Here is a 7,640-nt window from a genome sequence, read left to right as displayed (position 1 = left end):
TTCGCCAAATCACACACACACACGCACGCACGCACACAAGACAAAATCACAACTGGTCAAATATTTGGAACATAAAAAAAAAATAAATCATAAAATAGATGTCAATATCCTCCAGCAATGCCAATTCAGAGAAGTAGGACAACCTAATGGTTCCAGCCAGGGGCGGATCTACTGGGGTGGCAGTTGCCACCCCAAATGAGAGCCTCGCCACCCCTGTTTCCTCCCCAGTTAGTGACTATGAATTCAATAAACAGTTATGGGAAATCGGACATTAGGCGCACAAATCTCTTTTTTCCGATAACATTGAATGCAACACAATGTAATCTGACACCTACTGCTGAGTAGCGGGAAGTGCGAGAGAAGGACAGAGCGGGAGGCAGCAGCATTGATATGGATGGATAGAAATTACTGGACTTATCGTGCGCCACTCATGCGCCATTGCTGTCCATCGAGTCAACATTATGGGTGGTCAAAAAATACACAGTCACGCAAAGAATCTGAAAAATGGACGCAATATTTAGCGGTTAATTCAACCCTATATGAATTAGATAACAAGGGCTTCAGATTTAACAGGTGAGGAAAAAGTTTTAACTTAAAGAAAACATTGAAGAAGTGAGCAGTGGGTCAGTTATGCTAGCCTAACTGTTGCTAGCCTTCTATTAACATTGATAAGTTCGGTGTGTTTTGGTTCCGTTAGCACTAAAACAGGTCAACCCGCACACCAAGTCATCAGTAGAGCAGCTGTTTAAATGAGCTAATGAACCACCGCTGTACTCAGGCAAAACCTTAATAATGACAATATAGACATCAAGCCTGACAGCATAATGTAACAGACTGGATGTTCTGTTTTGGTGTTCTTGCTACTTTTTTGTGTGGGAAATGTTTGTTTTTTGGTTTTGATTCCCCTGATCGGTAATCTCTGCTCCAGGGGTGGATCTAGAACAATATTTATGGTGTTATCAAGATGGGGGTAGGGATTTTTTCAGGGGTGGCAGCATATGCCAGTGTGTGCTTGTGTGTATATATAAAACTTACACAGGAGGAAGAGGAGGCTGGTAGGAAACAGGATCCTGTTTCCCACCAATTTACTTGTTTTGCAACAAGTAAATTGGACTTAATTTACTTGCTGCAAAATATTGTTTTTAACTTGTATTGTTTCAAAATGAGCTTCAGGTAGTACTGAGGATTAAATATAATTTCTTAATATAGTAGGCCTATAGTTAATTATTTTTATGTCTTTCATACTCCTGCTAGTTGATATGTATTACTGGATTGGACAGTCGCTATGTGATTCATTGAGTTATGTCCAGAAAACCCTTTTATCCCAATGCAGGACGAGCAGAAATCTGTCACAAAAATATTTGTAGTGCCATCATTTGTTATGGCGCTTTAAATCGTATTAAATACGACTTAAACTATAGAGGAGAAAACTGATGTTTGATAAACTCTCCGTGATACAAATCTATAAACAATTTTGTTTCTGTTAGTTCTGTCAAGATGCAAGAAGGGGCAAATTTCTCTTAATTTCTCTCAATCGTTTTATTTTAAATATGCTGTAGGAGCTGTAGTTTGATCATTAGTTCAGTTTTTGTCGCTTGTTTAACTTTTAGGAATTGCAGCGGCTGCAGACAGTGCGCCACAATAACGGTACAATAAAGCTGACAGGTGAAGAACCAAACACCACTTCTATTCTGCCTTTTCTCGCTCTGTGTGTCGATTTTACGCGGACCCGTTGCCATGGCAACCGACAGACAACAGCTCAATGAGCAGATAGAGCAGAGATTTCCGATCAGGGGAATCAACACAAAAAAAAAACAACACAAATTTCCCACACAAAAAAATTGCAAAAACACCAAAACAGAACATTCAGTCTGACATTATGCTGTCATGCTTTATGTCTATATTGTCATTATTAATATATTTTCGCCTGAGCACAGCGGTGGTTGACTAGCTGATTTTTGATGACTTGGTGTGCGGGTTGACCTATTTTAGTGCTAACGGAACCAAAACACACCGAACTGCGCAGCACATGTTATGGTTATCAAAGTCAATAGAAGGCAGTTAGGCTAGCATAACTGACCCACTGCTCACTTGTTCAATGTTTTCTTTAAGTTAAAACTTTTTCCTCACCTGTTAAATTTGAGCCTTTGTTATCCAATTCATAGGGTTAAATTAACAGCTAAATATTGCGTCCATTTTTCAGATTCTTTGCATGACTGTGGTAATTTCCTGACCACCCATAATGTTGACTCAATGGACAGCAATGGCGCATGTGTGGCGCACGATAAGTCACGTAATGTCCAGTCCAGTAATTTATATCCATCCATATCAATGCTGCTGCCTCGCGCTCTGTCCTTCTCTCGCACATCCCGCTACTCAGCAGTAGGTGTCGGTTAAATTGTGTTGCATTCAATGTTGTCGGGAAAAAGAGATTCGTGCGTTTAATGTCCGATTTCCCATAACTATTTATTGAATTCATAGTCGCCAGCTGGGGTGGCAACAGGGGTGGCAAGGCTCTCATTTGGGGTGGCAACTGCCACCCCAGTAGATCCACCCCTGTATAGGGACTGGTCTCGAAGCCCCATACCCCCCTCATGAGACTAGGACGACGCGCATTAGTGGACGTCCCTTATTTTGATTTCTGAAAGGTGGAAACCCTAGATGGGTGGCAACCCTAAGTTATATTCCTACTCGACTGTGCATGTAGAATAAATCCCCAGAGCAGCAGCGCAGTAACAAAATGCTAATTTTATTAAGGTTCATAAACAGTTGTATGGCATGGTAGATATTAGTACAGCCTGAGTATTTAGCAACCCGTCATCACTTACTTCAGAACTGCACCTTTCAAAATTCTGCACAGATATATAACAGATAAAACAAGCACAACATAAGTAGAAACAAAAGATTTTGCATGCTTCAGTGTCACCTCACACAACATTTCCATCCATTAAATCATATTTTCTTTACAACTATTTTTATTGAATTCTGACTTTAAAAAGTAAAATTAAAAATAAATTAATAAATGAATATTGCTACAATTATGCATTCCCATGCCTTTCTGTTGAAACCTTACTGTTTTCTAGCTTATTCATTTGACATTTACAGGTCAGTGATAGTGGTACATTTATGAATGGATACATGTTTATGCATTAATCAACATTAGAACATAATGTATCAAAGAACATAATGAATCACCATCAAAAACCCAGCAAAGAAAACATTTCAGGCAAGTTTCGGTGCCTCCCCCTAAATATATATACCAGTAAGTAGAAAAGGTTGTAAGACATAAAAGTCGAGCAATGCAATGGGATCACAGCTTTTTTCTCTTGTTGAGATGCAATAAATATGGATAAGGATTCAACAGAAGAAAGAGTGTGCGATTTGTAAATTAGTTTATTCCAATTTCAATAAGTGCTGGAGCTCACTTAACAAATGCCTTAGCAAAATATTTTAGCCTCAAAATTTTACTGTCCAATGGTACTAATTTTAAAATATCACATTTTTTGTTGCAAACATTAAAGTAAAAAAAATAAAATAAAAAAGTAAAACGCCCAATGGCAGCTGCTCCCAGTGGAATATGACACTTGATGAATTTTTTCACAGATTTGTCAGAATTTACACAAATCTTACTCTATGTGTCTACAAGTATACACAGTGACAAAAGTGTGGTTTAGGTCAGATTAAATGATTGTCATCATGCTAAGTACAGAGGGAATTGTTGGGCCAGTCTCTGGCAATTGGAAGAGGGTTTTAAATGTCTTAAGAAAACAAAATCGGGCCATCAGTGGTGCAGTGGTTAGAGTGGAGGCCACAGTGTGACTTGTGTCCTTGGTTTCCTTGCTGCAATGTCTCTACCCCCTTCTTGTCATATCACTATTGAATAAAAGCCAGTAGTGCCAAAAAACATTTTTAAAAAGAAAACAGAATTAAATATAACCTGTGGTGGAAGTCAGACTTTTCCTGTAGCACAGCATTTTAGGAAACACAAACTACCAACTCTAGCAGACTGTCTGGGACAACTGAGTTGCAGCGACTTGAAATTTTGACTGGATACAAAGTTAGCTAAAGTCTGTGTTCTATTTATATATTATTATGAGTTATGCACATCTTCATATGAACATAAACTCCACTATTCACAAGAAAGAATAGTTTACATTTGTCTGGATAAAAAGAAGGTCAGCAACCAGATGGGTTACATCTAAACGGTTCAGTTTAGATGTAACTTGGTTCACAGTGACCAAATATTGATGGGCTTGCTCAGGTTTAGATTTTAAAACTTGCAGGTCTAATAATGAGATTACAGCATTCACACTGCTCACTTTGTAACATTTTTGGAACTGTTTCGATTCGTGTGTCTCACTGGACCAGGTTCCAGCTTACAACCAATGACCTGGTTATCTTCATTTTACCGTGACAGATTTTGCTGGAAACCCATCTCATTGTGTCTTTGAGGCCTCCTCTCTGTCTAATGTTATGGAAGATTTTATCTGATACTGTGGAGAATTCTCCAACTTTCTATAAAGTCAATATCTATGGATATCCAAATTTCATGAATATCCATAGATAACCATAGAATGACTCAAGACATGTGATTATAAGACTTCATGGAATAAGTGACCATAGCTAATATTGTCAACACAGATGCAAAACATCTGTCAAAAATAGGTAAGACAATTACTGAATAAATAAAAGTGGGAAGTAAAAATCATGGATTAGCATTGTTTACTCTTGTTTACTCGTAGGTGTGCAACTACGATTTTGATTACAAATAATTAATGATTTCTGTTTCTTTTAAGAGGCTGCATTAAATTAAACTGTGACTATGATGATTATAACTTAAGATATAAATGGGCGCTTAGTTGTTAAGGGACCAATATGCAGTCATTAGAGAAATAATTGCATATTTATTCCACTTATCCAAAATGATTGGATTGTGGATGAAAGAAGTTGTGATTTTGACCAAACAAAGTGAACAGGTTAGGTCCCATCTACATCACCAAGTCAAAGAAGAAAACTTAAACTGTGGACTCTGTCCAATAAATCTACAAGTGGTTTTCCAGAAGATCCAGCCTGAGTGTCTTGGGACATCCAAGACACTCAGTCTCCATTTAGAATCCAACAATTTCAGCATTAGGGAAAGACAGATTAAGTTAAATTATTATTTTATTAAAATTTTTAATCTATGTCGTTAAACGATGGACTTGAGGAAATCCTACAAGAGGAGTTGCAGCAATTATTGCTACAAAAGGTTAGCCAAAATTATGTCATAGATGAAAATGGGGTGTCACTTCAATTTCATGTGTGTGAAAAGGCAGAAAAGCAAATAATTCTGGCAATATAGTGTATTTAAACAGAAAACAAAATCAACCAAACAATGAAATTCAACTAATAAAAAACAATGAAAATAACGAAGAAATGCAAACTTCTGTGGCAAGAAAAATCTCAGCAATGAAGATGACAGATATCTGCAACTTGAACAGTTTTTCTTGCAGGTCTTCTTTTTTTTACTACATATAAAATATGCAACATGATTGTAGAATGGTAAGTTTACTACCTCTTTATTTCAGACTCCTGATATCTTTAGGTTTGTTAAAGCATCAAAATGATATTAATCAGACATGATGTATAAAACAAGCACTCTCTAGAATGCTAAGTCCATGTGACTGAGAGCGCACAAACAAAAATAAGCATACAAATATCTGAACCAAAAATGATCTAACGCCAGGTTTAAAAACCCAGTAACCCCACACACCATGTCTGAGGCAGTAAGTTACTGAGGCACAGTTTCATTACTCAGAGAAACATGGAAGCAAAAACTAGGGGATGAATGCAGGAGTCTGCAGTCAGTCATCATCAGAGACAAGATGACTGTGTTGGAGTCATAGTCTCTATTATTGCATATATTACATTGGTTTGTCCTGGAGCTCTGGTACATAGTGATTTAGAAGTGTGTCCATTAATCTTGAGCCTTTGGAGATTTGCATGCTGCTTTGCAACAGTTCAAAACATTATATATGATGATGAGTGACAAGTTTGGAGAACGACGGCAGTCTGAGATAAAGCAGTCATCTGTGGAAGACTAGAACATGACAGTTCCTGTTCAAACAGCAGAACCAGAGCAGCTCAAAGCTGCAGCATCCCTCAGCAGGTTGGTGGGTTTCTGAAATCCCCCAATGACATCTTGTGACCGGACCATAAGCAGCCATCGACAAACTGTGAAGTGCATGCTTATTGGACGATGTGATCCCCCAAGTTTCCAAAGAAGGTCTCAGAAGCCCTTTAGTTGGAAATGATGGGAAATTTAATGACATCATGGTCTTTTAAAAGTGTTTAGAGGAGAACTGTTGTGGAGGACAGCTGTCCTTAATGATGCCGTTTTCTCAAAGATGAAGTCTGTCTCCAGCTGATATTTCCAGTTACACTGTAATCCAGTGTAATTTAGTTACACTGAACTTAGAGATCCAGTATAGAGCTTCCTGCATGATACCAGTTCTTTGTAGGGACAGAAGCTAAATAGTTTGTTTTTGTTGAGTTTGTAATTATCCACTGAAATCAACTGTAATGGGCGATATAATAAAAGCCTTTTATTGTATGAATGTTTTTTCCTGTTAAAATACACAGCTATGAGCATGTGCGTGTGTGAACCAGAAGACACATTTTTGAAATAATTTAAATTTGAGAGCAGAAAATATATAAAATCAGAAATTCTGATAGACAGCATTGAATATTCAGATTTTTTTTAACTGCGAAGGGAGAATTTTGAGTGAGAACTGTACAATGTATCAGAGAAAATAAGAATTCATTCTCCTAAATGAAAACTGGTACTCTTGCATTTTGACAAATGAACCTCCATGTAGCAGGATTTGGCCATGATGTCATCCTACCAGAGATGTTGGGTATTTGCATCTAATTTCTTGGTACACTCACAAGACCTAAAACACAAATGTGATTGTTCACTGAGAGCAGAACCAGAGAATCTGAGTGAATGGCTTTAACCTAAAGGTACGTTAGAATATTCCCAGATTTATTTTAGGTTACATTTTTGTCTATATCTGATTAGCTTTTTAAGATAAATTAATCTCTCCATAGTTTAATAACAACAAATCTCTGTTTGGAAATATCTAAATAAACTCATAGCATTTTAAATGGCTGCATAATTTTAATTACACTGTTGAATGGATTATTTCTGTTCTGTAACAGTACTGAAATAAAATGAACACTGATTCAGGTGTTCTTTTTATATAAAAATCGGAAGCTCTGCGTATATGTTGGTCCAAAATTTATATAATATTGCTAAGGCAGAGTCAAGTTTACACTTTTCCTTTTCAGATTCTATTTGCCAATTAATTTTCCACAATAAACCGCATGAGGTTTTCTCTTGATCCAAGAACTTAGCTATAATTCACTTAAAATGTTAGAGTTCATCAATTTGTTTAAAAGAGCAATCTGTTACTAGCGTGTTCACAAGTTTGTAGTTTCATAAGTCTTTAGTTTGCCAAGTAAAATCTGATGATCTGAAATGTAGCTATGAACAGCAATCTTGTCATTTTTTCATCCTATTTTTGCTTGCAGTTTCACTATTTTACTACCCTGAAAAAAAATAAAATAAAATGAAAAAAATAAATAAATAAAATAATAAT

The sequence above is a fragment of the Poecilia reticulata genome, linkage group LG20, assembly GCF_000633615.1.
Source record: "Poecilia reticulata strain Guanapo linkage group LG20, Guppy_female_1.0+MT, whole genome shotgun sequence".
Lineage (NCBI taxonomy): Eukaryota > Metazoa > Chordata > Actinopteri > Cyprinodontiformes > Poeciliidae > Poecilia > Poecilia reticulata.
The sequence above is the reverse complement of the archived record's forward strand: the minus strand, read 5'-3'. Positions refer to the sequence as shown.